General features: G+C 38.6%; 1 protein-coding gene across 1 annotated transcript in view; it reads right to left on the bottom strand.

The window, feature by feature from the left end:
- The window catches only part of TENM1 (teneurin transmembrane protein 1), a 1699828-nt gene that overhangs the window by 1288103 nt on the left and 399606 nt on the right, over window positions 1-12119 (bottom strand). The gene's annotated exons all lie outside the window — the stretch shown is intronic.

Below are 12119 nucleotides of genomic sequence, written 5' to 3'. Positions count from 1 at the left end.
GCAAGTTGCATAGGTAGCAGCATTGTAAGTTTCCCTGAGAAATTTGGCCAGTAAAACTGAAACCTGATCTGGACCAACCACCTCTAGAAGTGCAACTAGCTCATTCTCCATGGCCACTCATCCAAATCTGTTACTCTCATGAGACTGCTATCATAGATGACAATTAGTGTCAGAAGGACGCTTTTGTCACATAGGTAAGACAGTATGGGTTGCGCCTCTGTAAACCAGAACTCTCTGGTGGACCATGGATGTTCCAGGATCGGAAAGTCAATGTGCACTGAGAAGGATGGAGGGGCTCGACACCTGGTTCTATGCAGGGGTATGGCATGTACACTCAGCTGAGCTGGGGAGGGGGCAGTGCAGGAGGTGATACATGGCTCAGCTGGGTTATGGGGGAGAGTAGGGAGGGCTAGGAGCCAGCATGTGGCTCAGCTGGGCTTTGTGGGGAGTCAGGAAGTTCGGTGGTGAGGGGGGCATGGCAGCAGCAGGGTTAGAAATGACCTCCCCTGGTCCAGAAAAATCTCTCGAATGGGACCAGTCAGGTCTTGAGGATACTGGACCAAAGAGGACCAACCTGTAATAAAACCAAGATAATCTAACAGCCAGTAGACAGTAATATCTTTTAGTGAGTATACAAATGGACTGAAATGAATGTCAAGTTTAAACAAAGCTTTTGTTTTCTTTTTTAATACTCATAATTGAAGACTTGTAAACTGTGCAGAATATTCCAGCCACACTCTAGCAGCAAAAAAAATATAAAATAAAATAAAATAAAAAGCCTAATTTTAATTACTGATCTTCCATAACATAAATTAGATGCTAAATAATCTGCAAATGCTAGTTTAAACCTACTTTCACTTCTGTGCAGGCTACATGTTGTAATGAACAAGCAACAGATTATACTCCAAAGAGCAATATACTGTACTACAAATCATGAGTTGCATTTCCTTCCCTTTTTTTTTAATCCAAAATGTGATTCCGAAAAGATATTATTAAGCTATAACACCTTCGTCATTTTCAAGCTCTAGGCACTTAAGGTGCTGAATTTTAGATTGCTTTTTTATATTCTGCCTGTGCCTAGTTTCCTCACTGTATGTAAAGTTATTAAAGCTGTCTGCTCCAATTTCTCCTTTGCTTAGAAAGATATGACAGAAAGATGAAAGAGACTACCTTTAATCTTCAAAGGCTAAACAAACTCTAAAAATGAAGAAAAAAACGTAGAAACAATGAAGATAATAATATTACCTTTCCAAAAGTGGTTTATATTCATTATGTGGTCACTGAACAGTACTAAACGAGGAGCCTGTGACATAAGACTTATTGAGCTCAGTTTTTTCTAGAAAGACTGTGCTGTTTTTTATTGTACTTTCTGATAGATGTTCTACTTGTCAAAGGAAATCACAAGGTTAGTCTCCAAAATAAAACTAAGAAACTTGCGATTGTAAACGCCACAATTAGCCTCAATATAATATATATTTTAAAAGAAATAAACCTGTTTTGCTGTAGACATGTTCATATTTACTTGCACTGTCTATTTCAATAAAACAAAACAGAAATAACAGGGAATTACAAACTGCCTAATAAAGTCTGGAAAAGACGTGTGAATTAATCTCATTTATGAGACTGTCCACAGTTTATATTTAAATGCAAATCTGCCAGTACTTTGATAGTCAGCAAGAGTATAGTTACTTTTGGAGAACAGGAAACAGAAAAAAAAAAGACAATGATACTTCTTCACGTGCATGTACATACATATGCGGCACCCAGAGAATGATGTTGTGCCTGTTTCTCAGTTTGACGTGCCCTTTATTTATATTGGCAAATAAATCTAGGCCCAGAGTTACACCTCACATAAATGTGCACAGAATAGAGCTAGTATTTGAATAGAGAAGAATATTTGTATTTCTGTCAGGAAACTAAGGTCATAATAGTTAATCTTCCAGCTTGTTCCAATGCATACTATAACCCTTTGAAAACACTGAAAATAATGCTTTTTGTGAATATTTATTTAAAAAGTTACTAGTTTTTATTTGCTTTGAACATGTACACATTTAAGCATTTAAAAATATTCACTAGTACTTTTGCAAAAAAGAAAAAAGTTACATTCAAGTATATTTTTGTGTACTCATACCTGAAATTTTGTATATACTCATATGATCACATATTCGCATAAACGATCGATCAAGACACCTAACCAGGAACTAGAAAATATCACCATGTGTCTCAGATGACTGTCAGTGAATTGTGAAAACAATCAATCAAAGCAATTGTCACAGTCAATAATCTGCAAGCAACACACAAGCTGTGATTTTTCCCCATACAGCCTCAGACGATTGATTGATTGATTGTGAGTGACAAATTTGAAAATACAGAAGTTAGTAAAAAATTGATAATTCAGGAACAGGAAATTTGGTTAATCTGACCCAATATGCTCAGCACTAGAGATGGGCTGATAATGTCATATGTTGTACACAGGCCTAAGACCATGTAGCACCTTTGTTTCCAAAATTTATGTCTATCCTAGGAAATTATTTTGAAATAACTACTTCCAAAATAATAATTTTGAAATGGTGTAATAAGAATTCAGTACATCGGAAAGGCTAAAATTCAGTTTTATGAGGGTTTTTCATCCCCTTTGAGCATTTTCATTTGGCTATTCATTAAGATTCTACATTTGGCTATTCATTAAGATTCATTCTCAATTCAGGCTGAATGCAGAGACATGGCTGACTTTATTATATTACTGGAGTACCAAAAAGCCCCAGTCATGGTGCTAAGTCTGCGGTCTCCAACCTTTTTAAATGCAAGATCACTTTTTCAATTCAAGTGCAGTGTAACATCTACCTCAAACCCAAATACTTTGCCCCGTTCCTTCCTGCCCCTTCTTTGAGGCCCTGCCTCTGCTCCTTCCCTTCTCCGAGGCCTCACCCTACTCACTCCCTCCCCCTTCTTCCTCCATCCTCATGCACTTTCACCAGGCTGGGGTAGCAGGTTGGAGTGTAGGCTCTGGACTTGGTCCAAGAAGTATGGGTGCAAGGAGCTTGCAGTGTGGAAGGAGCTCTGGGCTTAGCCCAGGGTGAGGGATGGGGGTCCAGGAGGTGTTTCAGGGTACAAACTCTGGGAAGGAATTTGGGTGCAGCGGGACTCACGTTGGGGGCAGGAGGTTGGGTGTAAGAGGAGGTTCAGGGTGGGGACAGTCAAAAACCAAAAATAACACACTTTGCAAGCATTAAATGAAGTAACAATCCACCATGTGTGTGTTGAGTCAGGAGATAAGAGTGAAGGAGTGTGTGTGTGTGTGTGTGTGTGTGTGTGTGTGTGTTTGAGAGAGAGAGAGAGAGTATGACAGATACACACACAGTAAGTGAGATTTGCATTGCCAAGCTCCCTCCATCCCCTTCTCTCTGTGTGGAGAGTGGGTACAGAAGCGGGGGGAGTAGGGACACCCTTATATCAGCACCTCCCCTCCCACCACACAGCAAGCAGAAGGCTCCCAGAAGGGCAACTCCATGGCAGAGGGCAGGAGCAGCATGACAGTGGAGGGGCAACTGAAGTGCCAGCACTTGATAGCTTCCTGGCCAATCCAGTCAGGATCACCTGTCAGAGACTCCAATATGTACTGGTAGATCCTGATCTCCTGGTTGGTGACCACTGTGCTATGTACTATATTTATACAAAACAATATGAGATGTTTGTTATGCTAAAACTATTTTAGGGAATGTCCACAATCAACAGGATATTCTGGACTGCTAATATCTGCTTTGTGACTTTCATGTTTTCAAGTTTTTTTGTGAGGATAGTATTTTCCAGAAATATTTACTCACAATTAAGTGAGTAAATAATATACTACTGGTATTTTCCATATACAATGGAGAGCCACACACTGATAGCTCAGATACCACTGGAAAGCATGTGTAGGTAAATGTTAACTTTATAATGGTGACCACTGTAGTAGACAAGCTTCTGTCTCTTATCTCCACATACAAAGTGTTTATTGCACATTAGTAAATCGATCTAACGGATGGACTATATTTTGACCATGAGCTGATAATTATTTAACATAATGAGGGGCCAACTAATTAGTATTTATGTGAGGGAACAAAGTTATTCTTTTTCAGCCTTCCTATTAAACTTATTGGATCCTCAATTAGTGTTGTGTTTAAGCCACAGAAATTCAAATTAGGAGCATAAAAGCATATGATAAAAGTCTATTTCTGCACTTCATCAATAATAAATCTTATATTAAACTACTCATAGTGTCTCAGATCCAGATGAAGCTGGATTTTGAAACTGAGAATTGCTGAAGCAAATCTACTCTAATTAGGTAAGTCGGATAACAATTCAGCTGTCATAATATGACACATGGTGTAAAAACCTGCACTAAATAGCCAAGTTTTTTTAAAAGAATCCAGAAATACCCAATGTGGTCCTCACTCATACAAAGGGAAACATGTAGGAGAAAGGAGAGCAACAGTTAAGAGGAACGATCATTTCTTTTTAACATTTTTTTTCTTTTCCTGTGTTCTCTTCCTCCTCTCTTTTTCTAATATATTCCTCAGTTCAAAGATGTATAATATGGCCATGAGAATTTAATTTAGGATGAAATAGGAAATAAAGTATCTGGACATCCACTCAGCCAGAAAAGAGAAACCATCTATGAGCTTTTAAATAAAAAGGTAGTTTTGTTGTTGTTGGGTTTGTTTGTGGGCTGGGAGTTGGTTAAAAGTTATGACAACTTGGGGGGGCGGGAGTGAACAAGATGATCTGAACACTTCAGTTAGCTGAGGTACTATTAGAAGAACTGCATTAATTTGAAAAAAAACCCCATATTTCCAGCTGTAACGTGTGCTTCTACCATTGTTGCCAGTAAGTAAGAAGTAAGATTTGTAGAGGCAAAAAATTAATGTATTACAGAAGACATGTATCTTTTTGTTTTGTTAACTGTGTGTTCAGTTGTGTTTCCTGACAGATATTAGCATAACAACATCACTCCTATCCACTGCTGTGGTCCAGAGCTCATGTTCAAATTCTCCTTGAGGGCCTCACAAGGAGGTGTTTACTAGTATCACCAGCAGCAAAGCCGAAAATGGAACAGTAGTAGATGGGTATGGGCACAGAGTTCATTAGATCCTGTACATTGCTCCTGCAAGGAATTTACATCCATCCCCCGATGAGCACTTGACAGAGAAGGGAGAGAGAGTGAACATTCGGGACTGCCTTAAAGATACTTACAAGCATTAGCAGGAGAACAGCCAACCATTCTTAATGAGTAGCCTTTTGAGATTTTTTTAAGTGAGGATGTAATATTGAAAAGCTGATCTAACAGAATATTCACTGCCTTCAGCAACATTCTCCCCGCTTCTGAATAAAGGGAAGGGTAGGTGGTGTTACTGCTGCTATTTGTTTAATTTCATAGGAACATTACTCGAAGGATGTGCTAAATCAGAGTTTTTCTACAACTGGCTCTGGCCATATAAACCAATACTGCTCACTCTTTAGGCTGCATTTGCCCTTGTAAGTTTGGTCAACAAAAGTGAGTTTGATATGTGCCCATCTATACATAGTTTAGACCAAGGCTACTCATCACGTGGCCCATGGGCCATCGTTTGTTTGTGGCCGGTGGGTGGGAACCAAAACAAAAAAGTAGTCTGTTGAAAAACTGTGTTTTATTAGTTAAATTATTGGACTGTCATTGCTCATTAAAAGTGCTGCCATACAGGTGGAAATCAAATAAATATTGCATTTATTAATATCAGCGGAACTGGGACCTGTGTAATGTGTAGTCTTGCCTTAATCTTTGTATTCATGCCCGTCAGTGTAAAATAAGTTATTTGCATGTATATGCAACCACACTTGAATTGTGGCCCTCGGCATGTGCTGTGAGTATCAGTATGGCACCGGGGGCTTCCAAAGTTGAGTAGCCCTGGTTTAGATGCTTCTCTGAATAGTGAATAAATTTGCCAACCAGAAGAGAACCAAGCCCTGTTCCTGGGTTTATAAGGGCATAAACGTGCAGCAATCCAAATGTGGGCTGTTTTCTGTTTCCATAACACACAAATGTTTTTGTTTTTCAAAACCTCAATCAAGTTTTAAGACATTTCATGTATCTGATATCTATGCTAAAGTGCAGTACTTACTTAATAAGTGATTTAATATTGCAAATGGGAGGGGGACATTTCTGCCCGCCCTTCATCACTCAACTTCTTCATGTCATACTTACAAGTATATTTTCACACCATAGGGTCCCCTTATTGAGCAGAGATTGACCAGCAATTCATTAGATCCTGTACAGTATTATATGGAATTTGCATCCATCCCTTGCTGAGCATGCGCCAGATACAATGGAAAGCATTCTTTGTTAGCGTGTAGGATTGAGATTCTTTAATAGCTTGGTATTAGTTAACTGAGTTTTAGCAGAGCTCACAACGGAGGGTAGGAGTCATTTTGATCTCATGATCATGAGCAGTCTATAAAAACGTAGGTTGCAAAAATGGGTTATTACAAAGATAGAAGAAGGCATTATTTCTATTCTGAAAGTGCCTAGCTAAAGCTAGTACAGAGTCCTTTTGTTTTTATGAACACTTCAAAAACGGCATACATTACATTAAAAAAAAAGAAAATTTTTAAACAGAACCCCAAAGGTGTACATATTATATGGAAATGTCTCTGAAACAGCCATTTGGTCTAATGTGTAAATAATAACTTAATTACCACAACTATCAATCATTTTATGAGGGTTTAAAAAACCAACAAAATCCGAGGTTAACAATTCACACACAGAAGCCCTATATGGTAGTAATGATAAAAGACTGGTCACTTATAAAACTCAGGCCCTTTATTAGGAAAAGAACTAAAACTCCATACTTAACTCATCTTGTTAGCTTTACATTTGATATCTGGCAGCACTTTCAAGTTCATTTGCCAATATGTTGCCCCTCTTCCTTCTCCCCTGCTGGCAGTTTTATCACAAACTCAGGACAAAAATAACTGTATAAAGGGTGATCACTAAGACAGTGGAGCACTGAAAGAGTCAGATCTCTGTCCCTTTGAAAAGAATAGTACAGGGAAAGCTTTGTTGTCTGGCACTCAAGGTGGAATGGCATTTGCAGGTTAACTGAATGTGCTGGATAAAAAAGCAGGCCTTGATGACTCTGCTTAGGGAGACCAGAGCCAGCAAATACTTGCAAGATTTGATGGCCTCACTGCTGGGGAGAAGGCTCTCTGTTAAATTCAAACTTAGTTAAATGGTTGGGGACATTGCTGGTTAACAGAGTTTTGGATAACTCTGGTTAACAGAGTGCTGGATATAAAATTAAAAATTGGACATCATGTCCCATTCCCCTGGCTGGAAGAATAGTGTATAAACAAAGTACTGAATGATCTTTACTTATTGAATAAAATAAAAATTAAGATCCAGGCATTGCAGGTTATGTTTAAGACTGTGTTTCTACCTAAAAGGGACACTCTTAAATTAAATATAGTCAAGTAAAATTAATTAAAAGTAGTCACAGATAACTCAACCTGTTTGTGTTGCTACTAAATGCTGTCATTTTTATATAGATCCCCCTAGAACCGTCTGACCTTTATTGGGAAGATTCTGTGTGCTGCAATCTAGCCTTATGAACTACAACTCCCATGATGCTTGGGAAATACGGGTTACACTGTTTTCTTCCAAGAGTGGTCAGTGAAGCCAGAGCAAGTGGTGGGCTCCATTTTGGCAGAGAGAGGAGCCAGATGGCAGGTATTGAGCTCTCTCCAGACCAGGAGCTGCTGCTGGGGCTTTGACTGAGGAATAAGCTACAGAGGCTGTTGATGGTTGTCCCTGAATGGGAGAGGCTCTTGACGGGCCTTGAGCTAATTGAGAAGGGTCTGCAGGGGAGTAACTAGGGCTGCTCTTTGGGGAAGTGCTTGCAAGGGAAGGAACACAGCTTAGAGACAGAACCTGAGTCTGAGGCAAGGCAGAGTGATCTTCCCAGTGAACCAGGACCCAGAGCTCTAGCCAGCTCCGATCTTCAGGGGGGTTGTGCAGCTTGTTGCGTTGGCTGGATGACATACAGAACCTGCATAGTGCTGGCACTACTCCAGCGGCAGATCTTCAATCACACCCATGCTAGTGTTTGGGACTCTGAAATACAGAGGCATGTACACGCTGGGATGGGGTAAATGCCGGCAGTGTAAATGCCAGTTATATACATTTCATGTATTACTACATACTTGATTAATTAATTGTATTCAACTGTACACTGTGGATTTAAATTAGGTGTGATATTTAATCTTAGTCCGTTAAACCCTGTCTCATTAAATTGTTAAGTAAAGATATGTTAAATCTAATGTAAGTAGACTCTATGTTTATTATTTATTATTATTAATTATGATGATGATGATTTATTATTTATTATTGAGTGGCCAGCCAGGTGGAGACTGCCAATTTTGAATTCCTTTAGAAGTAAGAGACTGCAGCAGTGGATAGAAGGGTGGATAGCAGAATCCCACCTATCCAACATCACCACTGGGATACTCAGGAGCTCCCTTAATATCAACAACATCAGGCACCCATACACACACAGGTACAAACAGATACAAACTTACCGACTTACACACAAACAAAAACTGCCGTTATATGTACAAAGTAAGCAAACAGTAAAATGGAAAACAATTTTTCCCTCTAATTTCTGTACGATAATATTAACACCAGTAACTAAATATTTTCAGACAGTAGTGTGATTAGGTTTTAGGCCGATAATGTCCCTGTCACCTTCATTTAAAGTTTGCTCATTAAATCAAGCCATTAATGTTATTTTTAATATACTTGTACAGGAAAGTCTAGTATGAGCATTTGATTGTGGTGTACCAATAAGAGCATAAAAGTAGCTAAATCGACTCTCCTGGTTTATAAGTGCATGTGGATCTAAAAGCCCTTTAGCAGAATGTAACATACAGACAATTATGATTTTCACCAACATGCTCAAGGCTTTATAATCTCTGGGGAGGATTTTTTATATTATTGTTTAGTTTAGAAAGTGCACATTACAAACATTAGGTAAAAAAGTAGCATGTCATTATTTCTCTATGCAACTTGGATGCAGTCACATATTTTCTATAGATAAAACAGACATAAGCCCAGAAAAACAATCCATTAAAGGTAACCTTTACTAGCTAAATGAGAGAGTGGAATGACCTTTTTTTTTATAAAATGGTTTCATTTTTGGTTTAATTTTATTTTGGGAATTTGTTTTCTTATTTAGCACTTGATAGCTTTCGGATTGCTTGGATCGTGCATCCACGGCTTTCTCATGCATGCCTGAAGTTTTTTAAGCTTGCTACACTTAACATCATCCATTGAGAGCACATATTCCAGGTCTCTGCTCACTGCATGTGATCTCTCATAGAAATTCAAGGTCTTTGAGTTCCTCCACAGGGCTCTCTAGGGAACTGGACCAGGTAACCTGAGAGAGCACCAATCTCTTCACCACAGCCACTTCTCTCAACAGGCACATTTCTTAGGAACCTGAGACGCTGTTAGCTGGAAGGATGAAGCTTGTGAGAGTGGGAGACCCAGCTTTCCAGCTCTCTCAGCAGCAGGCCCAAGGCTTTAGAGCTGGTACTAAAGCAAGCAGAGGAAAGATAAGGCCCATTAGGTTTTGGTTCTCATTTCTTCAGAGGTGTTCAAATACTGCAATGATGGTCATGGCAGTGGGCCTTACAGAGATAAAAAAATAAGTATCTAACGTTGGGCGCTCTCTCCACCTGTAATTCAGTTTTAGCTCATTACAATGAGATTTCCATTAACCTACTTATTTTAGGAGGTATCAATATGCACCGTAAGCAGTGTTCCCAATTGGCAGCATGTATTTCTACAGTGGTGCACATCCACACATGCCACGGTGCACATAATAAAGTGTAAGGTACACATGGATGGAAAATATTAGAGGGTACATTAAGAATTTTATTTTTCAAGTAATTATGCTGGTACAAGCTTTGTTATCTGTTCTGGCTATTCTCAACAAACATGGAGAAATCAGACAATATAACTAGCATACAAACTATTTTCCACCGATCATGTTATTAAAAAAACCAATGACTTCATATGTCACTCTTGCATCAAAAGTTGTCACAGCAGCACTGTTCAGCATCATTGCTATTGTAAGAATAACAATAGCACAGAAATTGAAGGGATGGGATAGGAAAATAATAGCAAGAGGGGAAACAATTTTAACTGTTGTTCATTATTTCAAGTTGTCTTATATTCTCTCCTTTCCATCAATTTACATAAAGCATACTTTTACATACACATGTATTGGCTCAATGGTGTGTCATCTGGTTAACTAGCAAATCCAAGCTATTACAGAGGCAGATATTACAATGTAGGGGATAAAACCAATACAACATATTTGGGGGGATGGAAGGTGAATTTTCATATGTGGGCTGGAGAGGAGGCAAGCTGGTCAGCCTCTGGGCTAGAATCCTCCTTTGCTAGTTCTTTGGTCAACTTTTTTTTTTTGAGCAGTGTTGCAGTGGCAGATGGTGTACTGTTGTTTTAATTTGACAATTACATGCATTTTGGATTCATGAAGGCAGTTGACTCTAGGCCCCCTGTAACAATGCCATTCTTACAGTAAAGGGCAATTGTTTTTTTTTCCCCCGGTGATCTAGTACATGCACACACTCTCCAGCTTTCTTGCGTAATGACTTGCACCACTAAAGACTCTCTTCTGACCAGTGTATTTCAAAGCTGCACAGTTATCTGCTTTTACTTTATTACTGCCAGCAGACCCAGGTTATCTTACTGTACCTGCTTGCTTTCTATTCAGAGATGGTTAACAATGTGACTGCCCACAGTTGTATGTTGCCACACAGTTCTTTCTATACAAGCCTGTTTTATTCTTAAAGTAAATAGCATTAGGCAAAATCTATTTAAACATTAAAAGAACCTACACATTGGGTAATATTCTTAAAGGGCTAGCTATGTTAGCCTGTAACTTTAAAAAGAAAGGGTAGTCCTGTGTTAGAGACTAACAATAATATACAGAATCATGAGTTTTCATGGGTTAAACCCACTTCATCAGATGAACTGACATCTGAAGAAGTGGGTTTTAACCACAAAAGCTCATGATATATATATATATATTTGTCAATCTTTAAAGTGCCATAGAACTATTAGTTGTTTTACTGACTAATATGTTTATCAGCGATCATGAGCTCTGACAGGTATAGTCTTTCAGTGCATTACCTAAGGAGATTTCTTGTGGTTTCAAGTTCTTTAGAACTTCAGCTTAGATCAAGCACACAGTATTACATTCCTCTGTAGGCCCAGTCCCTCAAACCTTAAAACCAGGCTATTTATTTAAAAAAAAAATCCTTTATCTGATGATCCCTAAGAATACAGTGTAAATTAATGTATGCAAGCCTCCCCAGAGGCTGGCTTCAGAGGTGACAACCAATGGAATTACATTAGCATTCCCCTCCTCCTATAGGAATTTGATACAATTCTGCAATATCACATACGGAATTTCATTTTCAATATGATGGACCCCAATGGTGTTAAACCTAATACTATTAAGTTTAAATTGAAATCTGAAAAAGTTATCCTAATTTCATAAGGTTTGTCCAGGATATTACAGCTGGTCACAAATAGATCTGCCCATCCTTTCACTCTCAAATAAATATTTTACCCCCACAACAAAGTAGTTCATGTTTCAACTCCTTGACTATGTCTAGACTACGTTATATTTTCTGCAGGAATTTGCATATCTTCTTCCAATCTCACTTTCGAAAGTGAGAGTAGGATCTTTCTAAAGTGAAAGTAGTCTGGATGCGTTTCTTAAAACCGCTCTTCCTTAAAAATGAGGTTTATGCTGGTTTTTTTTTCCAAAAAAGGGTTTTTCCCCCCAAAAAAACTGCATCCAGACTACTTTCACTTTTGAAAGATCCTTTTCGAAAATGAGATTGGAAGATCCTGTAGAATTTGCATATCCTCTTTCAAAAAACACCATAGTTTAGACTTACCCCTCCTGACTCAAGTCATACACAAGTGAATTTGAAAGGAAAGACTGTCCAGTAGTGAAAGTTCTGGTGTGGGACTTGGGAGTTAAAAATTGTGAATGCTCCGGTACTATATT

The sequence above is a fragment of the Pelodiscus sinensis genome, chromosome 13 (genome assembly GCF_049634645.1).
Source record: "Pelodiscus sinensis isolate JC-2024 chromosome 13, ASM4963464v1, whole genome shotgun sequence".
Lineage (NCBI taxonomy): Eukaryota > Metazoa > Chordata > Testudines > Trionychidae > Pelodiscus > Pelodiscus sinensis.
This window is presented reverse-complemented; position numbering and strand designations above follow the sequence as displayed.